The sequence below is a fragment of the Chroicocephalus ridibundus genome, chromosome 4, assembly GCF_963924245.1.
Source record: "Chroicocephalus ridibundus chromosome 4, bChrRid1.1, whole genome shotgun sequence".
Taxonomy (NCBI): Eukaryota; Metazoa; Chordata; class Aves; order Charadriiformes; family Laridae; genus Chroicocephalus; species Chroicocephalus ridibundus.
The window spans coordinates 3,321,184-3,348,707 of record NC_086287.1 but is presented as its reverse complement, the minus strand read 5'-3'; the positions used below and the strand labels follow the sequence as shown (position 1 = coordinate 3,348,707).

The following is a 27,524-nucleotide window of genomic DNA, read 5'->3' as shown; positions in this document are numbered from 1 at the left end:
AACGCACTGGAGAAGAGCCCACACAGAAGAGCTGAAGACAAAGGGCCCTCAGAGAAAAACTCACTGGAGAAAAGCCTGACGCATTTGGTCCCTCAGCCTTTCTACCGAGCATGGCGGATGGGATGGAACACCGGATTGGTCAGCTTGGGTCACCTGACCTGTCCATGCCTCCCCACAGGCTAAACACCCAGGTCAGCTGACCCTGTGAGCTGAGCCTCCCTCACTGAACAGGCAGTTGGCTGCGCTTCACCCCAAACCAGGACACTCATATTGGCTGCACTATATAAACTGCTTTAAACAGTTATCAACATCCCTGTGAGGCCTTTTCTGTTGAAGGACCACACAGTTGTACGTGAATTCAATGATTCAGATCAGACTTTCAAGGTTTCGTCTGTACTTCTCTCAAACCTTGAGTTTATTATTTTCTGTAACATCTCAAACCTATGTAACTGAATCCCCTATTACAACATCGATCACTTCTGTTCAACGTTAAGATAAAGGATGCAGTTACAACATATTTGAATTGTTTCTTATTAAAGGACAGCCAGCATTCGTGACCACCCCTATAACCAGGTCTAATGCAAGTATCCTATAGCTACACACTACCCTTTCTCCTTGCATGGCTTAAGTCAGAATAAGCCCAGAAAGTTCAAAGGATGATAATGTTCAACTTTCAGCTTCGCCGCTCTTTGGCTCCTCTAGCTCTAGGACCCTTCTGCAAGGGAACCAGTCCTACTCCTTCCACCCACGCCCAGCCCTGAGCGATAGCTGCCCTGTCTTTCTCTTTCCCACGCTTGCCTGGCCTGAAGGTTTTCACAGCCTCTACTTTTAACAGCCTGTTAAAATTTCTGTTGAAAGAGGGAGAAGACTTTGGTGGGTAACGCTTCCTTTATCCCATGGCCAGCTATGACATTTACAACAGCAACCTCCACAGCAACTCTGGAATGCAATCCAGTAAATAAGAAATAGAACACAGTGCAGGTAAAGGATTTTTTCCTGGCAAGGGATAAAGTGGATGCGAATGCTCTGGGTAAGACAAACTAAAATCTAACTTACATATTTCTTTTGCCATAATAAAATCCTATTGAACCAACTTAACTTTGTTTGCAGCTTCTTTTCAGGAGTATGCCAGTAGAACTAAAATAACATTTCCTTTGGTAGGACTAAAAGTCAGCAGAAGCTCTTCTTCTGCATACTTCTCTGATCTTGAGTTTAAATGTACTACACAAAAACCTTGTACCTTATTAATGTCTGATTTGGGGATCATTGTCATTACACTGTCTTGGGATGCAATAGGTTTTTTTTAAAAAAAAATATTCACAATGCACGTAACTGTCAGCTGCTTATACACAGTTTTATTTTCACTGGTTTTGAAACACATTTCAATCTTTTCAAGACATTGAAAACAACTGTTCTGAAGCCGCTGCACTCTTTTCTCGTTACTGAAACTTAAGCATTTTACAAAACACGGACCACCTTAATGATGTTATTTGGGAGACCTCACTGAACGGTCCTCGGAGCAACGTGGTCTATCATGACCTGAAAAATCATGACGACCTTTGTAGTGGAAGAGAAGTACATGGAAACATAATTTCAAGCATTCCAGTGAGTTTTATATATTGCCAGAAGTGACAATACCAACAGTCTCTCCATTTACCCCTGAGCAGCTCCAGCCAGGGAACGCAGACATCCTGTTGGCTTTCATCCCACTGAACAACTGATCGGTGCACCTAGAACATTTCTTCACTAGTGTAGTGAATCTTCTGAAAGCATTACAATTCAGCACGGCTGCTGGGCATTTGCCACACTCCTTCCTTTTTAAGAAAGCCTGAATTAAAAGCGTGTCCCCACTATCAGCCAGTCCATTAATTAAATGATCCACACACAGAAACTAGAGCAGGAATTTACACCCCCCTATTCCACACCACCACTTCTCCCTGGCTTTGTAGCCAGTCCATACTGGGTACATACTGACTCCGGAAAGGACACTGGGGCTACATGTTCTTTTAACAAAATTCTTTACAGTAACGAACACGTGATTTTGGTCTTCCTCACACACACAGGTGAATTAATGAAGAAATTCTGGAGAAGCAATTAACTGATTATCATCAGCAGAAAAAACTAGTGTGTAATATTCGGTGAATAAATTTCTTCAGGAAAAATAAATTCAATCACACTTTCTCAGCTTCATAAACTATTTTCCAGCAAGCTTTTAGCTGACCACTTCAGATTGAATGCCAGGCAATTTAGGGCCAAACAGACATTGAGAAGGTGTCTAGTGGATTCTCTGCCCCTAAAAGATAAATAGACTTTGGTATATCCCAGCATGTATCTCTTACTTGTTCTTACAAGTGTTCAGCGACAGAGACTTCACAAGCTCCCTACGAAGTTTGAAACTAAAATAAGTATTAACCAAATAACCCTTTCAGACACAGGTAGAGGACAAGGTGTGACGTTCACTGTACCAGCCTCTCAGCCTTTCACACAGCAGGAATATCAAACATACAAGACAGCCATGAAGCAAAAAGGTACTTTTTTTTTTCCTGTAGCCAATTGCAGCCAATATTTATGGTTACCTAATAAACTCACTTCGATGGTGACATGGCTATTTTTCTAAATGTGTGATAGTATTCAAGTATTTGATATGAATTTATTAATTTATTTTGAAAGAACATTAGCATGGTTTGAACGGACAAAACTATGCCCAATTTTTTTAACAGCAGGATGACATATAGTGGTTACTTTCTCCAGCGCAATTGATAGGGTGGTGGGGTTTTTTTACAATCCATTTTTACATTCCATTTAAGCCAGACAGCTTTCAAGGCAAAACCAATGCTCTCTACGGTACGTGGCAGGATGAAATGCCACCTGTTTAACACCTCTAGGTGCTACTGGAGCACAAACATTTTTGTATATATTTGCAACTATCAATGCAACACTTGTATACAGTGTGTGAGAAACTGCTAAATTTAATCTGTGATGTTTAGGAGATCAGGAACTTGCACATCAACCGGAAGTGCCCAAGGGGACCCAAGTTCTCCCACTGATGTGATTCCACAGACTCAGTGGAAAGCAAGTCTAAAGCAGGAATTAAATTTATTTTTGTTGATTTTCAATATTGAGTTTAATTTTCTTCTTGTTTTGCATCTGTGAATCTGATTCTACAATTGCATAATTTCTTTACTACTCAGGGAAAGATATAACATTTACACTGAACTCTGAAGTCCTTATCTCTTAACCAACTGGCATATAAATAAAGGTCTAGAAAACACGTAATCTTGTTCACTCTTCTCGTCACTGGTTGAATAGCTGCCTTTCAGAGATGACATATTTAAAAGTTTGTATACGTGACGCTTCTCACTTTGCAAACATTTCCAAATCATAGTTATTTACTGAGACATTACCACAGAATAAATTGTTTACAAAAAAAAAAAAAAGAAAGAAAATAATACCAAATTTCTAAACTGAAAAGGTAAAGCTACCATCTCGTTCAAGCAGTTAAAAAATTTAAAAAAAAAAACAAAAACAAACTAAAAAAGAGAGAGATTAAAAAGTAGTTTCAAAGTGAGAGCTGACAGAATTGGAGAGAAGCTGAAATACTGAACAGTAATATAAAAAAACCAAACAGCTGTAGTCAAATGTTAAGAGGGCTAAGAGGGAAAAAAATAAGAACAAAACATTTTGCAACAACATTGTGGAGCAAGGCTTGGGTTAACAATTACACTGATATGCAACAAAAATTACGAAAGGCCATTAATTAGACTATACTTCATGGGACCATCTTATACTTCTAGATGACCAGTAAGAAGATGTTGACACCTGAGGACCTCAGCAGGATATTATTTTCAGTTTAGGTTAAAAAGCATGGAATCTTAGGTATCAATAAATACGAATATATTGAATTAACTACTACACGTCATTTTTCACTGCACAACATTCTGTCACTCTGAATAAAAATAGTAAGCATGAATAAACTATGCAAAAAGTCAGTATGCATTCTCTGCTAAAAGTGTATTATCAAGAGCGGGGAACAGTGTTAAACTGCTACATTCCACCTAACTAGCATTGTGGTTTTGTCCCATCTGGTTTGGCAAGTAAGGGAGTTTGCAAAAAGGGAAGGAAAAAGCAGTTTGATGAGTTTAACTTCATGGAGTTTTACACCTTCTTTCATAGAATCATAGAATCATAGGGTTGGAAGGGACCTCTGGAGATCTAGTCCAACCCCCCTGCCAGAGCAGGGTCACCTAGAGCAGGTTATACAGGTTACTTTGTCAATCTGAAGTCTCACGTGAGAAAAGTTTCACAGTAATCCTCAAAGTTTTAGTCCTGCTTTGTTGACAGAAAATAAAGTCGTACCCCATAGGTGGATTACCACAGGAGACAAAATTTCAAGGAAATGTTTAAGTCTTCAGTTGAACTTTAGAAAGGGCTCCTCTTTCTGTCTTCTGCCTTTGGAACATACAGAAGGCTTTTATTTCAGGAACTCATTAAAAATGAAGATCATGTCCTCAATGGAATGGAAGGCAGAAAAGCCATCAGACACGAGAACATGTATGTAGACATTTGGGGTTTGAAATATAATTGAAATATAATCCACTGGAAACCAAAGAAACAGTGACACACTATGATCCAACTCCATGGGATATAAGCCACTGAGCTGTGTGGGAGGTACCACTCTTCCCAGGAGAAAAAACGAAGGCGGCAGTGGTATTGGGATATCATAGGAAGGGGAACAGGAGAAAGGAGAAGGGTGAAAAAGCATGCTATGTTGGAGTATTTTTTGTAGTATGGATCTTTTGGAGATCTTGATATATCTTTTTCCATGTGGCATTTAAAGGCTACTTCACAGTGCCTGCTCTTTGCATTAACGCTTGTGATTTTGAAGTCGGCTCTGAGGTGGCACAGATAACTGACTTCAGCAGAGATGCTGACACCAGCTGAGGATCTCGAAGGATGTAAAATAAACACTTTTGTTCCTCAAACATTTTTCATGGGTTTTGAAATATAAAAATTTCACATTGCTTTATTCTGCACGTTCATTTCATAGATGTCCGAAAAGCTAAGCAGCATTCATAGCAAGACAAAAGTGTTATTTTTCAAACCTGACTGTAAAAGTGCAAAGGGCAGAGTAAAAAGCAGAATTTGTCACAAGCTCAGTTCTTCCACGATAACATTTTCAAATATTTGTTTAGGGGTAATCTTCGCTATCAGGTAAACACCATGCTGATGGCAAGGCGACACACACCTTCTGGTTCATGCAGCAGGAGCATTTAAAAAAAAAAAAAGTTTTTCTTCTGTAATGCTTTTTCGTCAGATGGAAAAAATAGAAAAAGTTCAGTTCAGTTTTGCAGGTGGTGCTTGTGGTACTTACAAAACATAGATAACACCTAAGCTACAGGCTGCAAGCTGGCAGACATCAGAGGACAAACTGTAAAGATGGTGTGCAGCAACTATCAGCAGCAGTGGGAGTCGGAGGAAACCTCAAAACTAAGGCCAGGCTGCAGGAGGAGAGGGACAGCTGCCTCTGTCACCAGCTCTCATCCCTCACACAGCTGTAACCACACAGAGGACAGCACTGGGGGATCTCGGACTTACAGACAGGAAAGGAAACAAAGAAAAAAGAGCATCCACAGGTGCAAAACAACTTCTATGGGGCAGAAGTCCAGGAGGGATATTTAGTGCTGACCTTGAGATCGCTCTTCCCTCACATGAGAAACTGTCGGAGCTCACCTTGTGTCCGAGAGTGGAGTTGATTGTACGGTGGCTGGTGCCCACGAAGGCGACCTGCAGATGGCTTCTCCGTCCTGCTGGGCTTCTGCCTTCTGATGGAGAGTGGATGGATCAAAGTGGACGTAACAGGGCTGAAAGTGAGAAACAGGAAAAGCACTGAATTTCTGTGGGCTGCTGACTTTCCAAGAAGGTGTCAGGCCCATTTTAGAGAGAAAATGCTAGTGAGAGGAGCGGCCAGCCTTCCACCTGGAATCTCCTCAGATCCTCCCCTCTCAAGCCAGAGAGTCACCGGAGCACAAATGCAGACTTTTATGGGATACAGGAGCCAGGTCTGCCATCCCTGCAAGCTCAGGCGGGAGACAGAAACTCACCCTGGCAGAGGTGGCTGAGCCACGTGGAAAGAAGGGCTCTCCAGAAGGACCATTCTCTATTCACCACTGAAGGCACTTAAACCACTAAAGTTAGGTGAAACCAAACCAACCCTTAATTAAAGATTTTTTTAAAGCAGTAAAGCCCTGTAAACTATTCAGTGCAGGCCACAATTTTATCTTGGTTCCTGGACCTGCTTCTTTGCTTGAGTCTCTTTGCTCGAGTCCTCATCTAGATCCCTCCTCTCAGGAACCCACAGCTGACACATCTTGCTGATCCTAATATGAATTACATGCTTATAAACTGTGATTGCCTGCAGTACACAGCTAGACAAGCCTTGTCTACCAAAACACATTGCCATTTAATTCTGAACTCTTCAACTTTTTCAGGTCCCATCTGAACAGCATATCAGGACATGACAGGAGAGGGGCAATGACTGAGCTGAATTAAGGTCTTTGGGTATACATCAGCTTTTGTTGCTCCCACAATTCCAGCTTCTGGGAGTTAATGTAAGACATTCTTACTGCAAAATATATGAAACAACCAAGTTAAAAAAAAAATAACTGGCCAGCAGTCACACTTCTTATTATTCCTAGGAAGAGACAACGGGTAACAAAGGATATGCGACCATCAGTAGTAGGAAAGGGTATCATCTTCTTGCTTATGTTTTTCAGGCTATAATAAGCTTCAGAAAAGCCTATCTTAATATTTCCTGGAGAAGACAGAAATTGTACAGTCCACTGCACTGATGGTAGGATCATTCTGCACTCTTATTAAAGTAATGTATAATAACAAAACCAATAACAATATACTACACCACAGTTATGTTCTATGAGAATACTGTCTAATTGGATAGATATCATTTAAGAGAGACATAATATTTCATATAGCTACAATCACTTATAGTCTACCTAAAAATCTATTTTCAGAAATAATGGCTACAGATACGTATACACGCTAGACTAAATCAATGGGCCAAATTACTGAGCTTTCTACAGTGATGGCATGCTGTAAGGGGAACCTAATTGGAAAGCAGCTGGTCTAAAAGAGCTAGTGGAAGATTTCCACAGGTCAGTTACCTGCCAGTTTAACTGCTAACATCAAAGCTGTAGGGATGTGTCCTGGGAGTAACCCAAAGGCTAGCAAGTGGCACAAGTTTTATTACACTCCATTTTTCATCAGATCAGGTCTTTTGAAAGCCCTTCTCTGGAGGGGAGACGAGCAGTAGCAGCAGGCATCCGATTCCTCCTCCCCGTGTGTGGCACAGCAGTGGGGCATGACTCAGGTGGAAATCCCTCCAGTTTCATAACTTCCTAAGGGGTGTTATATGGTGGCAGGACTCAGTTTAACTGATTATGATTAACTGAAAAAAAAATATCTCCATCTGTTAAAGTATCCAGTAAAACATTTGAAAATCATGGGGAAATGGGAAAACGCTAATACACAACAATTTTAACCAAAATGTGACTGTTAACTAAATGCAACATGGTTTCCAGTGACACACCCTATCCCATCACTCTCTTTCACTGGAAAAGCTGCTTTCAAAATACACACGTGAGGAACGTCAATGTAATTCACTAACAGCCTACTGCACATCACAGTTTCTGCCATCAGCCCTCCTTTCCAAATAGGGTGATGGGATCTGAGCACAGGCTTTTCTCATTACAAAAGCATCTTTCTGTACCCACAAAAGTCTCATCTCAAATTCTTTAATGATATGCATGGTTTAATTATAGCCTGCATTTTGGTTAAATATTAGATTGGAGCCAGTGTATAACGCACTGTCAGCGACACCTTAAGCTAGCAAGACGACTGGTTCAGATTTCTTATTAAAAATATTCTGAGAGGAGACACTTAAAATGTATCCCAAGAAGAGGCAAGTAACTTTGAGTCTTTTACACTTAAGTCAACATCATGGACTTTCAGCTGCAAAAATAACTGCAGCTTTTACAACTAATAAAGAAACTGAACACCAGTTTGATCAGAAATGCAGAAAGCCAAAGGGTGTTTAAGAAGTAAAGTTAAATTTGGGAAAGAATTTTACATTTTTTACAGGGTCGGAAACAGAGACATTAGTTTTCACCAGCAATAGAGGTTCTTTTACCAGCAGGATTAAATACGTGGCATTTTAAGGACTTGTTCTAATACTTCTCTTTTTGCCTTTTCCACAGATTATTTTAACCCATACAACCCACATTAAGGTCAGCAAACACTTTCTCCCTGGTTAGGATTAACATAATGCAACACCTTAACTGTTACAGGCTTCACTCTTGGTCATTTCTCTCCATCTCTCCTTCTCTCCTTTAATAGCTGTCATCTTTGTCCCTTCTTCTCATCTACCCTTTTTTTTCCTCAGTACTCCAGCCAGGCTTCATTCTAGTTGGTGTATCAGTGACCATCGCCTATCGTAAGTGACCCAGAGACAGATCTCCCTACCTGGGAATTAAAAATGTGAAAGGATGATCTGCAAAAGTCACAGACTATTCAAATTACACAGCCTCTCCTCACATCCCCAGTCATAACGGTGGAATGGTGGGATGATTTAAAATATTTATATTGCAGTGTTAACAAAATTAAAGGAGGAGCATCTTGATAGTCAGAATAAGGACTGTTGAACATATTCTCTCTTATACTCTGGTGATTAAACTTTAGATTTAAAGCTGAAACTGCTGGTTTCATAGCTTCACAGTCTCAGTGTTGAATATAAAAATACCGTTTAACTAACTGTTTTTGTAAGGCTTGCTTTCAAAATTTACTCAGAGTAAATATCCTCTGTTTGTAATTGAAAGGATGTTAGTCCCAGTACTGTATTTCCATAACTACTGCATCCTCATTACAATTCTCAAATTTTGTCAAGTACTCACGCTGCTGATATTTTGTCACTAAAGTTTAATTAAACAAAAAGCACACATGCACTATGAATCTGAAATTGCAACAATGAACCAGTGTACGTGGCTAAGCATAACGGTGTTACCAAAATCTAAATCGGAGACATTTAGAATCCAAACGTATGAATGGTTTAAATCAATTACATATGACAACCCCTTCTACATGAACGTGCAATAACAATTTCAGAAGAATGATGCCATAGGTCCTGAACATTACAGCTGCAGCTATACTAAACAAAATAGGCCAGAGACTGTTTATGCTGCTTAATTGCTTGCGCCCTTGCTAGCATGTTTTTTGCCTGCTCATCCCAGCATCCCAGAGAGCAAGTGCACGGGCAAAAGTCGGGCACTGAGAGACCCCAGGATCCATCCCCGACAGACAGTCTGGTCACTGCCACTCCGTTTTGGAGAGGAAGCGAGCTCAGGTGTGCGGGAGGGAGCTGTGCCATGCCATTTGGCCTCAGGGATGGAGAACAGACACTGGCCTATTTTATTTAATTGTAAAGGCATGGTCTCTGGTGCCTCTAAGAAGGTGTTGGCACAACACTTATTGCCTCGTTCAGCATCCCCTCATTAAGCATCCTATTGCTCAACCATGCATGGCTATCAAGATCCTCGCAGCCCACTCACACTGCTGAGCACAAGGCACATTTCCCCACATGCTACAACAGACCCCAACTCACAAGAACAAATGCTCAAGAGTGAACATCATGCATTGTGGCACTGCTCTCCTGTGTTTCTTACCATCAAAAAGACACAGTAGCCTAGTTGGTTTCTAAAAACTTAGCTGGTTTCCAAAAAAAAAAAAAAAAAAGGGGGGGGGGGTTGTTTGAGTTTTTTTTTAATTGAGAGATCATATACTGTTTACTCTTAATACGGAAATTTATGAAATACAGCCACTGTATCTCAGACATCAGACAGAACCATATGCTAAATGTGTCAAAGCAAAGAAAATCAAAATGCTTTTTCAAATATAATTTCAACTTAAATCTGATCCACACTTTGCCTTATGTTTTATCTCACCATTTAGAATGAGGTCTTTATTTGTACCAACAGAAGTGTTATACACTGTTTTACCCTCCTTCCTGAAAGAAAAGACATGTTAAAGCTGCTATATTGAATCATCAGTAACAGTGGCCCTTTCTTTTTGCTCCTTAGGGGTCCAGAATGTGCATTTCTAACCAACAGTACAACGCACTCCAGCAGCACACAGTATTTGCAGGACTACTGATAATCCTGTTTTCAAAGACCGTTAGCGCTTTCAGATAGGGATAGCCCTTATATGCTATGGCATCTGATCCAAAGTAACCCTGTGCTGGCCTACAGACTCACTGACTTGAAGGCAGCCTATTAAAACAAGACCTGAATTCTGGGCAAATGATGCACATCAAGGGCTCGTTTCAGACCCTAGGTTTTTAACATGAATTACATCTCATCTGCTTATTCTTAAAGATAGAACAACTGCGTCCAATACACATACTCAGCACCTCCGAGATGTCAGTGACAATCATCTCCACAACCGAGCAAGAACCCAAGAATTTTTATTCTCAGCATCTCTGACATCAAGCAAAAACACTTGTGTAAACTGCTGACAAAGTGCCTGTGCTGTATCCTTGTCTACTGATTGCTCCATACACAGACTCACAGCCTGATCTTTCAGTTCATACACAAAGCTCTGTGCTCGGGAAACTGAAATCCAGTCAGCTACACTGCTACCCTGGCTCCAGTGGCATTATTTTCTCCTGGTTTCCCTCTGTTCCTCAAAATCTGCAAGTTCCTGTCCACAGGTATAGGTACTTTCCCTGAAATTTATGGAATGTGTTAGATGCTGTGTTCACAAATGATCACAACGATATCAGTGCTGGCAAGTTGAGTGTAAGTATTTACCATGCTAAGTTTGTTCACTTTTAAATTAAAAAAAAAAGCAATGAAGCTTTCTATTGAAGTATGAAGACTGAAGAGAGAAACCGGTTAGAAAAATCACCATCACCCTATTTTTAAATTATTGCTTTTCCCTAGCTGTACTGAAAAATGCAGGAAGTAAATGCAGAAAGTAAACAGCAGTGCTCAAAGTAGTTTTTATTTTCAGAATTCTTAGTTTGTGAATTCCAGGTGCTACTTCTCGGGCAGGCAAGAAAATTAGATTCCAAAAAACGTTGATTTTTAGCATGACAGTGTTTTTCTGAAGTTAATGACATGCAAATCATTATGCATTTATTTACATTTTTGATTAGGACAAGATTGAGAAGTTAGAAAATAGAGCAATGATCCTCCTCTAGGTTTCAGCAAAGACATTTCAGATAAGCAAGAGACATGAATAACTAACACAGAAGAAATAAGCAAAGGTTAAAAAAAAGTATTAAAAGGCTGAAGATAAATAACTTGTCTCTACTATCCTTATCGGAGAGTTCACGCTATCTAGGGTGCATACTTTTTTAATTAATGGAAAACTAGTTTGATGGGAAGACCTACGTCACACCGGGGCTCTGAGGGGCTTCTCTAGAAACTCGCTGTTCTGTTACACGGCGAGCGCTCGTCAGACTCCCCAACATAACAGTCTGACCTCAGGAGCAGCGAAATTGAAGTCTGCCAATGAAACTCAAGAAAGAAATTTGATCAAGGTATTGGAGTCTCTTGCATAATTCACTTTCTCTTCTTTGGACCACTCTTGGCTGATGTGGAGAAGGAACACCGTGCCTCCCAGCCCTTTGCCATCCTCACATCTCAGATACCGTACAGACACCTTACCTATGGCACATCCTAAAGGGCTAAAGCCTAAAGGGCTACCACCCACTCCAGGAACACAGTGCAAGAAGAAGGAGTAGTATTTCCAAGATACAAACCACTCAGAAATGGCTGTGGCCGCCAGCTGTGAGCAACCCGCAAAGAGAAAGAGCCAGGACTATTTCTGAGTGGGGGAATCTAAGAAGTAACCCAGGGGTTACAGCATGTGAGAAATGTGTAAGCTAAAGGAAAACAGAAAGCTTGAATAACCTCAGCTGAAAGACAGGGAAGCACAAGTGTGGGGAAAAAGAGAAAAGCTGGGATGGAGGCAGGGGAAAAATCGACATGAAGAAATTAAAAATAATTTTTTCTGGACCTAATGCCAGGAGAAAGCATGAGTGCTGTGGGAAAAAACAGGGGCTGTCAAAAGAGGTAGTCAGAATCAGTGCAAAGAATTTGTTAGATGGCTCTGACTCTTAGTCGTATCTTCATGGGCTTTTAATTCTAGTTTACAGCAAAACACCTGGAAAAGGTGCACAGGAATAATGCTGCATTCGAACAGTCTTCAGGCCTTGACACCTAAATTCAAGTGCTACTTTTTTCAGCTTAATTCTTCTAAACCATCAGACCAACTGTGGCTAGAGAAGAAATACCAGAACTGCACCGTAGTTTGAAAGTGCTGCAGAAAATCATTGCAAATGCCTGGGTGGTGCTGATACCTAACATATATAAGACAATATGGGCCATCAAATTTGAAACTGGGAAAAGTGTTCCCCCTATTCAAGCAAGGGCCTTTTGAGGCCATTTTGCCACCTCCTACAAGACTGGGAATACTTCTCCTAACTGGGATCCAGCTAACCTGCCACTGCAAGGAACTGAGCACTGACAGCATCTCTGCTTCCCTACACTCTATTTGCAGTTTGTGCTGTCATGTGATTCTGGGGGATTAACATATTTGGCCTAACTACAGTCCTTGGATTTTTAATATAGAAGGTATGGGCAAAGTTAACATCCTATGATATGCAGGACAGCTGGGACTTCAGTGTCTTGGAGCTACGAAAGGCATATAGGTGACTGCTTAAAACTCACTGCATTCCAGAGATGCTGAGGACCTGTTAGCTCCACTCCCATCCATACCCAAGCCTGAAAACTCTTATGGTGGTGCCCAGCAACAGATCCAAAAATTTAACAGCAGGTACTCCAGTTCGCTAATTGTAGCTGCAACTTTTAAAAAGAGAAGAGGAGACAGACCTGGAAGGAGTGAATCCATACTCTAACCCATATTCTTGCTGTCTCCTATTACATCTAAGCTGGTGGATGCGGAAGTGCTCTCAGTTTCCCTCTGCAGACGGGAGGTGGGGTGTTCATCGGGGCATTACTGAGCCCAAAGACCACGCTCCAGGCAGACGAGGCAACAGCCACTGCTGCTTCGTCCACATACTCCCTCGGGTATAACTATATGCTATTCTCTATTATTTGTTCCACAATGACAAGTAGATTAAGGCCACGCCGTGCCAGGTGATATAAATGTATTATAAGAGGAACATGACACTAAAAGGATGAGGTTGTTTATTGATTCTCATTCTTCACAATCATGGGCAATTAAGGCCATCACAAGTCTAATTCAGACAGGTCCACGGGAAATCTAATCCACTCGCCAACGCATTTTAAAATAACATTATGTACCAGTAAAATAATATGGCATACCATAACAAACATAAACACCAAACAACATAGCTACAGACCTCAGGAACAAAGTGGGAAAAATTAAAAGTGTTATCAATTATAATCTCTATCCTGAAGTACTTCTTCAAATAAAACACAAAAGTAAAAGCTTAAAAAAAAGCCCTACAACTAATTATATATTTATTCACAAGAGAGGTGAGGTACTGTAAAAACCTACATTGAAGTCTCACACTGCTGAATTGCATTTCAGCCTAGTTACCTCCTAAGACTTTGATTATTTTAATGTTATTGTGTTTTTAATATAAGCAAAAAAGAGCCATGCTATTTCACAGTTAAGTCACAACCTTGATCCACAAATAGCTTTAAACAAAGATAGCATTTGTTTTTGAGGACTTTTTTTTTCATCCCCTGACAGAGACTCCCTTCAACAAGACAGGTTATTCTGAGAGGAGTTAAACAGAGCCAAGACCACAGGAAAGGAGAAAAGGAAGATCTAAAAAGGAAAGGATGTAAAAAACTTTCAGGAGAAGAATAAATTGACTCGTGTGTTTGTTCAGTTACTTGTGGGAAGGTTTTGTGACTTCTGTTTTAAAGAGCCAGGCCCACTGACGCAGGTGTTTCAGATCAAGCATGCCAGCAGCTAACTGAATTCGTACTGCTTTTACTCCTCCATGGAGCCCTCAGGAATTGCCTTCCTGCTGTTCATACTCCGACCCCTTTCCCTTTTCCTACCTCATCCTGCCGCTCCCAGAGTCATACAAACAGTGTGAGGGAAGGTCACTCTGCTTCCAGACAAGATTTCGCGTTCCCTTGCTGAATTCTGCCCTTCCTGCTCTCTTTCTTCTGCCCCATCCCTGGAGGTGTCCAAGGCCAGGCTGGATGAGCCTTTGAGCAGCCTGGTCTAGTGGGAGGTGCCCCTGCCCATGGCAGGGGGTTGGAACTAGATGGTCTTTAAGGTCCTTTCCAACCCAAACCATTCTGTGATTCTGTGGGAGAAGTCAGGATGCGCTGGTACCCCCACCGCCTCCCAGCCCCCGCCCCCCCCGCTCTGAGAGCCGGGTCCACCCGGGGACCGGCCCGTCGCTGCCCTCTCCAGCCCACACCGCGCCCTCCCCTTCGCCCCCTCCTCACAGCCACGCACCCCCTCACCCCCAAACGGCCCCCAAACGCGCCGCTTCACCGCCCCCATCCCCAGCCGGGGATCTCCATCTCCCGCCCCTGCCCGCCGCCATCCCCGCCCGTCGGGCTCGGCTGGGCGAGCCAAACTCCGCCGCCAAAGCCGAGGGGGCTGATGGAGACCCCGCCTGCGGGCAGCTCTGCTTCACCGCTTTCCAGGGGGTTCCCTCACCGAAGCCCTCCCTCGGTGCAAGGAGCGGGGGGGGATGGGGAGGGGGCAGCTACCGACCCCCCAGACGGGATAGAGCCGGTCCCTCGAACACGCCGCCGGCAGGGCGATACCCCCCGCCTCGGGGGCGAGACCAGACCCCCGCCTCAGCGAACCCCCCCCGCCGCCCGCTATCCCCGGGCCGTGCATACCTGTCGCGGGACGGGGCGGGAAGCCGTGAGGGGAACGGGGCGGGAAGCTGTGAGGGGGCGGCGGGGGCCGCGCTCCCTTCACTCCCGGCTGCCTCCGCCGCCGGCCGGGCTCGGCGGGGCCGCGTTTCCCGGGGTGGAGGCGGGGGGGACGGGCCGGGGAGCCGCCCCCCGCCCTCAGACAGCCAGTGCCCGCCTCGCTGCCCGGGCCGGCTCCCCCCTCCCCGCTCCGCCGTCGGTGCCCGCCGCCGCCAAGCTTACCGGCTGCCGCCCGCTGTCCTCGCCGAGGGGCCGCTGCCCCCTGCCCGCCTCTCCACCGCCGGGCGCGTAACCTGCGCGGCGGCGGCCGCTACGGCCCCGCCGCCGGGATACTGGGATTTTCGGCGGTTGGCTGGGTCAGTGCTGGTGGCCCTGAGGGCTGTCCGGCGCCTCAGCCAGCGCCCGTCCCCGCATACTCGAATCTTCTTGAGTTTCTGCCTTATTTTTTAATCTTGCTCCCGCCCTTTCCTCCGCGGCTGAGCTCGAGGGAATGCGGGGACGGGTCCAAGCGCGGTCGGTGCATCCAGCGGAGCGTCCTCCCCGGAGCCGCGGGGCAGAGGGACGGGCGCAGGGCGGCCGCCCGCTGAGAGGCCGCAGCCCGGGTCTCCGAACCGCACCGCGGCCAACTCCGCGGCTGGGGAATATCGCGGCCGAGGCGAGAAGTTAAGAAACTTCTACCGATACATTGATTTCCTAGAGGAACGTAAGGTGTCAGGCTCGACCCAAGAGAAGGACTTGGGGGTGTTGACTGAGGAAAAGCTCAACGTGAGCCGGAGATGGGCGCTCCCAGCCCAGAAACCCCCCGCAGCCTGGGCTGCATCCCCAGCAGCGTGGGCAGGGGGGCGAGGGGGGGATTCTGCCCCTCTGCTCCGCTCTGGGAGACCCCCCTGCAGCGCTGCCTCCAGCGCTGGGGCACCAACAGCAGAAGGACACGGAGGTGTTGGAGCGGGGCCAGAGGAGGCCCCGGAGATGCTGGGAGGGCTGGAGCCCCTCTGCTGGGAGGACAAGGCTGAGAGAGCTGGGGGGGTTCAGCCTGGAAAAGAGAAGGCTCCGGGGAGACCTTCCAGCCCCTTCCAGTCCCTCAAGGGGCTCCAGGAAAGCTGGGGAGGGACTCTGGATCAGGGAGGGGAGCCATGGGACGAGGGGGATCGGTTTTACACTGAAAGAGGGGAGACTTAGATTAGATACTAGGAAGAAATTCTTGGCTGTGAGGGTGGTGAGCCCCTGGCCCAGGCTGCCCAGAGAAGCTGTGGCTGCCCCATCCCTGGAGGGGTTCAAGGCCAGGTTGGACGGGGCTTGGAGCAACCTGGGCTGGTGGGAGGTGTCCCTGCCCAGGGCAGGGGGTTGGAACTGGATGATCTTTAAGGTCTCTTCCAACCCAAACCAGTCTATGATTCTATGAGATCCAAGCGTGGGGTGGGCACAGGGACCATGAATCTCAAGCTGAGGGGAAATCCTGGATGGAGATGTGGACAGAGATGCAGTGGGGAGCACAGCGGGGAGGCGAATGCATGGGACTTTCTGATCTCACACACTCCAACTGTCCGTGTGCTGCTGCCGTTTCTCCACATCTTCCCAGACATCACGCACCTGCATCCGAGAGGCAGATACAGCTCGACAGCTAATCCCAAACACACCACAGTTTGTCATGGCATGGGCTGAATCTCCAACAGCTCACTTTGGTAAACACTCATTTCCAACTATGATCACTGCCAAGCCACTGAAAGGATTTGTAGACATTAGAACCATAGTTTGAGTCCTTGATGGATGCAACAAAACTAGGAACTGTACTCAGGAAAACGTCTTTCTAAAAAGGCCGTATCTTCAACATTTTATCCCCAAACCCAAACAACACCAATTTCGAATCAATGATTCCACTTAGTGCAAATTTCAAGTTACTCCATGCAAGAATATGGATTTTAAACCACTTGAAGGAGTCAACCCTTAAGGCACAATGCCATACTGAACTTTAACAACAATGACTCTCTTGCTATATTTTTTTCTATATAAGCCATTTCAAAGTAAATAGAACAGAAAATACATGTAAATATCTTTAGCAACTCACTTCTGGACTTTCTGAACTGCTCTGTATACTTACAAAACTTCTTACCATGGTAGCTCTCAAATGGCTCTTTTAAAACGAGAAACGTCCTTGAAAAGGAGAATATTCTTTAATATACACAGAACAACTATGTTACCTCATAAATATTAATGAACATTAAACTGCGTGCCATGAAAATAATTTTCATGCAATAGGTCTTATGCACATGGGTGCATTCACTGGCGAAGTTCACGCGTAATTCTCCCTACTGGTTGCAAGTCCTGGAGGTCTTTCCTTTTAGATACAGTGAAGGATGTTGAAAATGCCAAGGTTTCAAAATGTAACATCGTTAGAGGAAATTAAAAGCAAACAAAAACAACCCAGAAGCAAGCAAGCAAACAAACAAAAAGAAGGCTATTTGATTTGAATGTGGAATTTCCTACCTCTTCTAAACTGATTCACCCATCCCTACATTTTGCTCTTTAAATTTTAAAGCATCTGAACATTTGTTCTGTCAGTCGAGAAAAAATGGACTTACTTAAACTCATGTTAGATCCCCAGGGGATATCACGGGGAAAATAGGACAGCAGTGCTAAGAAGAAAAACTCCATCTACAGCATCTCTTACAATTAAAAACTTGCAAACAGTGAACAACAACAGCCAAAAAAACCCAAACCCAGTGAAAAGTGTTTTGTTCCTTTTTATGCTTTAATTCAAAACTCAACATTGAATCCAATGACCAGCGTACGAAAAGTGCAAATGAAAATCACTTGTCAGTGGCAATAGCTGACAGTTGCTCTGCATGAAGTGCATAATGCTACATCCATATTTTTACTGGCATCTAATTAACACATACTGTCTTCATCAAATTTCAAATGAAAAGGCTCGAAGTACAATCAAGTTGAATGGTATGTATTTCCTTCTCAATCCTAAGATACAAGAGAACTTTGGCATCCTTCAAGTATTTTATAAATACTGATGGAGAACACAGGAAAGCACAAACAAATTTATATACCCCAATTTTTTAACTGTGATGGTTAAAACTACTTTGATGAGTTAAGCCCTGCCAAAGCTTTATCTATAATTAAATATGTTTTCAGTTTCTACATCTTTAGGTTTCTTCCGTTAAGAAAAAATTACGACGACCTTCAGGAGCTTCAGCTGAGTGAGAGCTAAGAAAACTGGGACAAAGGAGCTGCTCCCAACCATAACCAGTTTCCATGAAAAACACGGTAAGTTGGGATGTGATATTAGGAAATTTTGTCTGTTCCTGTAACGAAAGGAAATACAGCGAGAGCAAATCTCTGTATGAAATTACACAACTTCGCAGCTTCGGGGAACTTTCTCTGATGAGTATGTTTGACTATTAATTTCCTAACCCACTCTATAACCTTTTGTGGTTGTCCATAAAACTTCTGGAAGCCCATAAAGCTGCAGCAGTACTTTGGGCTACTGCATTTCTGTTCCTTGAGCCAGCAAAAGGCGACTCCTGACTGTCACAGAAGGGGTTTGTCTGATCGGGCACCGTCTGAGACAGGCCACCTGCAGCTGCTCAGCTTTTTCCCTTTATTACAGAAGTATGGGGAATTATATTAGACTGGAGAACTAATACTTCATAGGCTGAGAGGGTTAGGGAGGATGAAACCCATGCTTCTTATTCACAGTAAGGGAAGTTTCAAAGACTTTTTCACCTCTTGTTGTTTTAGATTAATGACCTGGTTTCAGTACATGCTGATAACTTTGAATGCAAGTTCAGCATTAGACTTACTATTAGACTTATTACAAGGTTTTTAAAATTCCAATCAAACAGAACCTGCATGTAGTTGAATTACAGAAATCAACAGAAATTACAGAAAGCAATAATGTGGCAGACTCCAAACTCGGATTTCTTTACAAAAGGTAAAAAGTGAAATATTTTGTTAAAAAAACCCTACAAATTCCTTAGCATTTTTATAAGTTTCCAAAAAGATCAAGTTGTAGACATTAGTTAGGAATTTCAGTTAGATTTTTTTTTTTTTTGCATTTACTTAAACTCATAAAAAACACTTTCATGGCCAACTTAAATCTTTTAAATAAGTTTGAGGAATGTATTTGCTTACAGATAAGATCTCAAACCCCTCATTCTCCCAAATGGTCCTGCCCATAATATCTTCACCACTGAATTCCCAATCCTTTTCTGTGCTCTGTTCAATACTCGCAAAGTTGGACTTCCTAAGCTCTTTTTGGGTGTGATGTTTTAACATCTTTATCCATTTTTTCTACTTTGCTTCCATGCTTCTTCTGTAACTATTTTTCCCCTTCTGTTCAGAAATGGTTTATCTAAGTTTATCCAATGTAAAGTTAGATTAATGTAGAATTATTTTTTTCCTGTGACTGTGAATACATTTCTCCAGCAGTTCTTCACATTCTTGAAGAGTAATAAAAGTCATTAAAAGCACCAGTTAGACACAGATCTGAAAGGGCTGTAAAATACATGAGTATCTCCTGATGTAAGAGTATAGTGCCCTTTAAAATAATAGGCCATTTAAATAGAAATACTTGGTGTCAATTTTTATTAGGTTCCTTGCACTCCGAGATAAAATACTTCTTTAAATTAGTGACTGATAAGGAGATAAATCTGTTCCTTTTCCATTATAGGTAAATTACCATGGAGTCATCTGTTGCCAGTTTCTTGCTATTAAAAAAAAAAAGAGAGAAAAAAATTCTTCCCTAACTTCCACTCCTTACTTTGTTCATGCTGAAGAAAATAATTCTTCTATAAAGTAGTATGCAAGCAAAAATTATTATTATTATTATACAACAAACATTAAACAATACATTATCTAATTTTCCTGTATCAAAAGTCAGAGTGTCTGTCTTTTTTCTTCTGATAAATTTGTGATTTGTAATATGCATGTTCTGATTTCAATGGTTAATTCATTTCCTCCTCAGGTTACATGCATAATGACACGGTTACACAATAGTTTATTTTAAGAACTTGGCTGTACTCGGCCTGTCATGAGTATTATACATAATCATGACCTTCCAGATCCCATCTTCCATCGGTACCTCTAGAGTTATCCCGTCGGTTGGTTATATTGCTCCACTGGCACACATTTACCAGAGACAACAAGCAACGCAAAGAGAATTGGCTTTGTGATGTGTGTAAACCGGCCGGAGAATTTTACAGATTTCAGTTCCTAATATCAGAGTGTCAAGGCATCTTGCTTAATCTGCTCTGAAGCCCTGAAGGAAGGCTGTGATTTAGTCCAGAGCGGCTGCACCACCGCACAGCCGTCCCTCCACATCACCACAGCTTCTTCCAGCACCAAACGTCATTTTTAAATAAAGAATCTCCTCATTTTTGTTGTTGGGTGTGAGCAGACATTGTACTTGTGTGCCTCTGCTCCACATTGAGCCCTCATTTACTAAAAGCCTTTAATCAATCGGATTTACCGTCTGAACTAATTGAAATAAGTGAGAATAATAAAATAGAACACAACAAAGAAAAACTGGAATTTAAATATAGTACCTCTGGCTTTCGCTGAACATTCCCCAACTCTTGTGACCAGCTACACTGTTTTATAGAATTTGTTATTTTGTACACACATCTATTTTTCAAACTATGTAATTCCAGTCTCTTAACTTTTTTTCTTGTATGAAGTCTCTCCATGCTTTCTGTAATTGTCATCTATATCTGGATGCTGGCTACTTTTATGTATATTTTTAAGTTGAAGCCGCCAAATCTTAGTGTAGAATAAAGAAACGAAGACACACTATTGTGTTCAGTAGGCTGTACGCTAACAGTCCTTTTCTTACAGACTGGAGGGGTCAGTGTCCCGTTCTGCACCTGTCCTTCCAGTCCCGTTTGGCTTTTTGGACAACAGATCTATTATCCACCGTCAAATGTAGTACAGATAAGGTAAGACTTACCATTGTTCTTTACTGTATCTAGGTAGCAAAAAAACTGAAAATCAGAAGTCATCCATACAGTTTCAGAAATAATCAGAAAAGTAGATAATTTACCACACTTTTGATAAGTGAAGATGACCTAAGAAGATTCAGAGCTGCATGTCAGTCACAAATACTATGGAAACACAAGTGTTACTTGCCTTGTTCAACTGCTATTTACATAGATTTTCTCTATATATAAAAATAAGTATAATTTTAAAATATTAAAGTATTCCTCTCAGAGGCAATTAGCTTTTAACTCTCTCAAGAAATATGCCCAAATCTTACACAAAATATAAATTACGGCATCAGAGTAAAAAAGCCTGCCCCTATTCACCCACAGAACTGCATAAGGTAGGGATAACAAACTTTCTTCTTAGTATCTAGCCAGTATGAAATTACCTTTGATAGGCTCATTTGTAGACTATCAGGCAATTGAATCTTCATGGCCTGTTAAGGCATCCTGAGGCAGAGAGGGAAAGCGGCTTCAGGCTGAGAAATCTCCCGTCCTCCAGCTAGGTAGAACCAGGTTCTAGATCCTCTCCCCACCCGATTTCAGCAAAACGAGGAAGGGTCCTCCAGCCGTGGCCTGAGTCATCATCCCAGCTCGCACGATGTGATGCTCGTCACGTCACTTCATAGTAACAGAAGGTCCTCTCCTTTCCCCACTGAGAAATGTTCAGACAGACAGCATCGGGGGACATGCCATTTGGGACCATAACATATGTCACCTTAAAACAATATGCTGTATCAGTGGCCAAATGCTTAAACTGCTGTATGAGTATTTACTAAACACACCTATATAGAGACATTACAGATTGCCCAAACTTGATTTCTTTTCAGAGAGAAGAGAAATCTTTCATACAGACATCACAGGAACAACAACCGAACTCACAGAATCATAGGATGGTTTGGGTTGGAAGGGACCTTTAAAGGTCATCTAGTCCAACGCCCTTCCATGGGCAGGGACATCTTCAACTAGATCAGGTTGCTCAGAGCCTCATCCAACCTGACCTTGAATGTTTCCAGGGATGGGGCATCTACCACCTCTCCGGCCAACCTGGGCCAGTATCTTATCACGCTTCATCGTAAAAAATTTCTTCCTTAAGTCAATGGTCAATTTATCACGGTAGCTCTCACAGGCAAAACTCCTCCTCCAAATTGGACTGCAGGGAATCAAGAAAAACAGCAAAAAACATATTGGAGGTTATTTCTATTTCCACGCATTAGCACATCTATCTTTAAGAATTAACATAACAGACATCCAAGGCTAATTGTGATGGCATCCATAATTGCCTCACCCTTACATCAAACCTAACTGTAGGATATTTGAGATTCAAAGGTGTTCAAATTGCCGGATCTGTTTTAAATCAGAGATATCCATGCACAAAGTGAGTTTAGGAAAAAAGTGGGCAAGAACTGTTTGGAGCCTGTGGTCCAAAGTTCAGACTGGCATCACAGCTCAAGACCAGACCCACAACCATAAATATATGTTTAAACTTGATTTTGGAAGACCTGCTTGGTGTTTTGCACGTGCTTTTGTGCATTTCTAGGTAGGAACGGACAAATGCTTCCTTAAATACTTTAGTGAAGACAAAATCAAATCAGGACATTTCGTACACATACAACTCAGTTTGGAGCTGTACTAATAGTTACGCAGTCATTACAGCAGTTTCGGAAGATACCAAGGAAACGATTTAAAAGGTGAAGTGTCATTTTTTTAATGCTTTTAGGGTGATTTTAAGCAACTTCAAATGACAAACATTTCTATTCATTGCACTCCCGTTCTCTTACCAAGCCATAGCTAATCAGCTGTAGGCTGTCCTGCTGCTAGCTCAGGCAACAAACCATTCGTGACTTTAGCAGATGTTCTCCTTTTCATGCCAATAGGAATATTTACTAACATTTTTTCATGTTATGATTTTCTGTCTCAAAACTTATTCCTCTGGATCAGGAATATGCCACATTTAACCACTTAGAGCCGTAAATATCCATTTATTAAGGTTGGCGCTTGCTTGAAAGTTACACAAGCAGATTTTTACGGAGTTTAATCATTCAAACTAGGGACCACACAGACCCCATGCCTTTAAAAACAGGAGTCTGTTGAAGTTTGTTGTTAAACGACAAAGTTTGTCAAAACGAGGAAGACTTTCTGCTGTCAAGCTAAACGTACACTCTATCCAGATTGTCTCAGCCAAATGAGGTGGTTGCTCAAGAAGGGGAAGAGATGCTCTTTTATTAGGCAGATTCTATTCAGCATCCACTAACCAGCAGCTCAAGGAGAACTAAGCAAGCTTTTACACAGAAAAGCAAATAAATCAGTTTCTTTAGACTTAACATTTAAATGTCTTTACCAATCATTGACTACTTGTTTTTATTGACATAGAATTTTCAAAGTTCATAAATACCTTCAATGCATTCCCGTGAAAGTTCATTTTCCATGTGGGTCTTTCAAGGTAAAAATAGAGATCAAGAAACTTTTACAAAGGTACGAGTTAGTCACAGTGGATGGAGAATTCATGAATCCTGCTTCTTGCTAAATCCAAATTATGTTTCCTCTTATATTAGTCTGAAGCTTCTGAATTGTAGTTAATGCTACCAGGTGTTAGGTAAGCTTAGATTTTATTGCTTCTTAGTCTCTTGCAAACTGTAAATCAATTTTAAAAACTGAAATATATATGAATACTGGCTGGTGTCGGACACATTACAGACAGACAGGGCAAACAGAAAGGAGACGAAAATACACATAAGTTTTTTCCTCTCTTTTCTTTGTTTTGTTTGGTTTTGTTGCTTTGCTAGCTTGGCGCAATCACTCCTTCCTTTGAATCGACATTGCAGACCACAGTAGACGGTAGCACATCACTGAACGAGAGTGCTGTCTGCTGAGTACAAGAGTTAGTAGTCCAAAGGAAGCCATTTTACTTCTCATTGCAACGGTGGAGGAATTTGCACATGGTTACACATCTCAGCTGAGGGGGCAGGTAAACTCAAATGTAAACAGCCGTGTGTTAAAATAAGCTCATTGGATCTTTATGGCTAATCTATTTTATTTGTTGTTAGGGAGGACCAGATCCATGTACATAACAATTACTGGGCAGCGGTTTCCTAAAATTTGCTAACTTGGTCACTTTGATTATTTGACTGTATCTTGAGTGAATCGTTGGTACAGTTAACCTCCGAGAAGCTGAGAAAATACACAAGAGCTGTATTTTGAGTCAGGTTCGGACTGTTACAACACACAAGCACAGAGTCCTAATGGACAAATACAGTGTAGGCAAATCTTTAAGTCTTAAAAAAAAATTATTTCCCTCAAATGCATATTCTTGTACCCAATAGCATGGCAGTATCGACAAGAAATCATTTTCCTCCCAGACAAAAACTAAAATAAATACAAAATAAAAATATAGCCATCCTGTGTAACGGATTTACAAATACCTCGTGACACACAAAAATTATAATCACTTTGACATGAACATTTTAATTTGTTTTACTGCTGAGCGATAACTCTAGCAAGGGGAGTTCATGCACGTGAATTGCAAAAAACAAATCAGCTGTTCATTTCCTAAAATTTACTCTTTAGGTTTACATACTGTTTGACTCTTCAGAATAAACGCAAAACACTGATGCATTCAACAGTTGGGGATAAAAACACTCCATCCATAGTCTAACATCTCTTGGAAGGTAAACAAGGCAATCACTTCCAAGCCCTGTAATTTTTAGAAACTCGGATATAGTATTGGTATATGAGACTGTTACACTGCTGCAAGGTTATGTAAATTTTACTGAAACCGAGGGGAGTCTCTGTATAAAGACATTGTTGGTGGTGTGATTTTCGAAGACAGCGAGCACCCAGACCTCCCTTTGGCTTCACAAACAGCTGTAGGTGTTCATCGTGTCATATTCAAGCCATTAGCCTTTCAGCATTCTAATATTTAAGATCGTTTAGATAGATTTACCCAGAGGAAATTACTGTAGCTATTAATTTATGTTCATTTCCTCACACGTAGAGGGAACATATGAAAGTCAAGTCATTTTTGCTGCTGACAATAAAAGTCATACATTCAAAGATCAAGTACTTTGTGGTTTCGCTGGCCCGAGCCCTTCATGCCTTGTCAGCTCTCCGTCCTCACTGGAAGACCACCAGTTAATGGATTTAACCTTTACATCAGTGAAAAATAACAGACCGGCGTGTCAAAGATAAGTTACACTAAAGTCACGTACGTCCTCTTTCTCCTTCACTTATTTTTATAGTCATTCCATCTAATTTCCTTCACCATTGCTTTACTTAGTTTCATAGAAAGTACAGTTATCCAAGCAAGTAGAAGGCAGTCAAAAAGAGCAAAGCTGCAGCTGTTCAGAAAGCTCACTACCCTCTGAAATTCAGCTCCCACATCTGCCAGCTTCAAAATGTCACTGACCATCTCCTGGAGACACCCTGACAACCTCGTCCAGCTCTTGACTCCAGCAACAGTTTAAGACAACTGAACGTGTAATAACTTGTTTACCGAGGTAATGTAAAGAAAGAGAATGATCACTTGGTGTTGAAATAGATCTCCGTGTATGAAACAGCTGAAAAAGATTGCTGTTTCACTGGTGGGTGATGCATTTCCTGCAAACACAGTTACTTGTACATAACATAACTTGTACATATCTGCCAGTCCCATAAATACTGGCAGATAATATGGAGGTGTCAGAAGGTCTACATTGCAAAACTCTCGGATTGTGTGCAACAGCTACACAATTTCAGCTTGATTCATGTTTCCAGGAAAACACCTGAGACAACGCCGTAGAAAAACAAAACCTGAATTGTAGACAGTGAGAAACTAAAAGATTTAGGAGTTCAAGAAGTCAAACCAAGAAACTGCTAATAACTGTCTTTTCCATGACGCTTAGGCTCCTACGACGACTCCAAACGGTTTAAAATGAGCAATCTTGCAAAACCAACTTTGTCAATGTTTTCTATAGATTCAACAGTAGAAATACCGAAGTGGAATGACTTATTTCATTTATTATTTACAAGCGAGTTGTGCCTGAAACAAGCAAAGTTCAAGCATAAATTTTCAGGCCCCGCAGAGCGTGTTGCTTCTGCTAATATCAGCTGGGTTTCTGAGCCATGAAACGGAAACGCAGACATTGCCAGCTCCGGCATCTGTCTGCGCGTGTGAGGGGTTTAACAGAAGTTGAAGGCATCGGTCGTAGTGAACAAAAGTTTGACGCCGCAACCGGCTGTAGTGTGGATTTGTATCAAGTTCAGTGACTCCTCCGTGGACCCATGGGCTTTGTTTAGTTCTCTATAGCGAATATTTCTCTTTTTTACTTCAAGGTGAAAGTCCACGTACTGTAAAGCAATAACAACGATGCTAACCAAATACATTTTGAAAACTTATTACGGTATTTACAGAGGCATCCTCCCAAGGCTCTTTCTAGGATACCTTTGGCTGCAGTTTATTATATGTGAACAAATCCTTGGAGCCAGCACAAAGTTGTAGTGTTTTTGAGTATAATGATTCACTGCAACAGCTTTGAATGCAACACTAGGTCCTAAATCCATTCACTGTGTGTAGAAAGAGCTGGATTTTGGTGAAGAGAAGGCAGAAGCCTGAAAGAAGTCATAGTTTCCGTAGGACTTGTTAACAGTAACATTTCCAAAACAGGGAAGGGATTATTTTCTGCTAGATTTCTCAGCTCTTACAGCTCTTTTCCCTTCCCCTATCTGTGTTTCCAAGTCAGAGCTGTTATCTGAAACACAGCTCAGTAGGAGATCAATTCAGACAGTCTTCTCTTTCCATACACACATGCATTTGATAGTATATTGGTTTCTGCAAAGTCCATGACAGTTTTGCCAGATTTCAGTAAAATTATGTTATTGTTCGTCTCTTCAAAAATTAAAAATCGAACTCAAAGTTATAAACTCATACAGTTAGAAACAAAATGAAGTTTTACTAAGATAAATTATGGTATGCAAAATGCTGACACTAGGTACTTGTTTGCGGGGCAAAAAAAGTCTTAGAGGAGGCTGGAAGGACAGACGATGCTAAAACTAAGGTTACGATGGGGACTGCTATAGCTCTCATCCCATAATATAGTGAATTAATGGAGCTGTATAAGAACATTTACAGAAGGGTAAAATATAAATCAACTGACCTCTTAATGTTTATTTTACAGTTCCAAAGAGGGATTTACTTCTATCATAACTATATTTAAAAAAAAAAAACAAAACAAAACAGTAAACAGCTGTTTGGTCCTAACTTTCTGAAAACTTTTTCAGTGATGACAGCCATTTGGATATTTTTGGATATACTTCGGTATTTCTTGGGTATGTACTCTTCCAGCATAATCACAGAATCATAAAATGACAGGGGTCAGAAGGGCCCTCTGGAGATCACCCAGTCCAGCCCCCTGCCAGAGCAGGGTCACCCAGAGCAGGTGGCACAGGAACGCATCCAGGCGGGTTTGAATGCCTCCAGAGATGGAGACTTGTAAGAGACGGACTGTAAATTCCCTGCCGAGGGGCAGGAGACCCTCCAAGCCTTCAATGCCTCAAACGCTCGCAAGGAAAAAAATAATGCAGGCCTGGCCTTCAA

The 27,524-nt window shown here is 42.1% G+C and overlaps 1 protein-coding gene across 1 annotated transcript in view; it reads right to left on the bottom strand.

Moving 5' to 3' along the window:
* SHANK2 (SH3 and multiple ankyrin repeat domains 2) overlaps positions 1-27,524 on the bottom strand; it is a 412,637-nt gene that overhangs the window by 356,662 nt on the left and 28,451 nt on the right. Inside the window, exons 5-6 of the mRNA XM_063333193.1 lie at positions 21,343-21,671; positions 5,731-5,861 (exon numbers count right to left, since the gene is read on the bottom strand). The gene's annotated coding sequence lies outside the window, so the exon portion shown is untranslated. The remainder of the gene's footprint in view (positions 1-5,730; positions 5,862-21,342; positions 21,672-27,524) is intronic.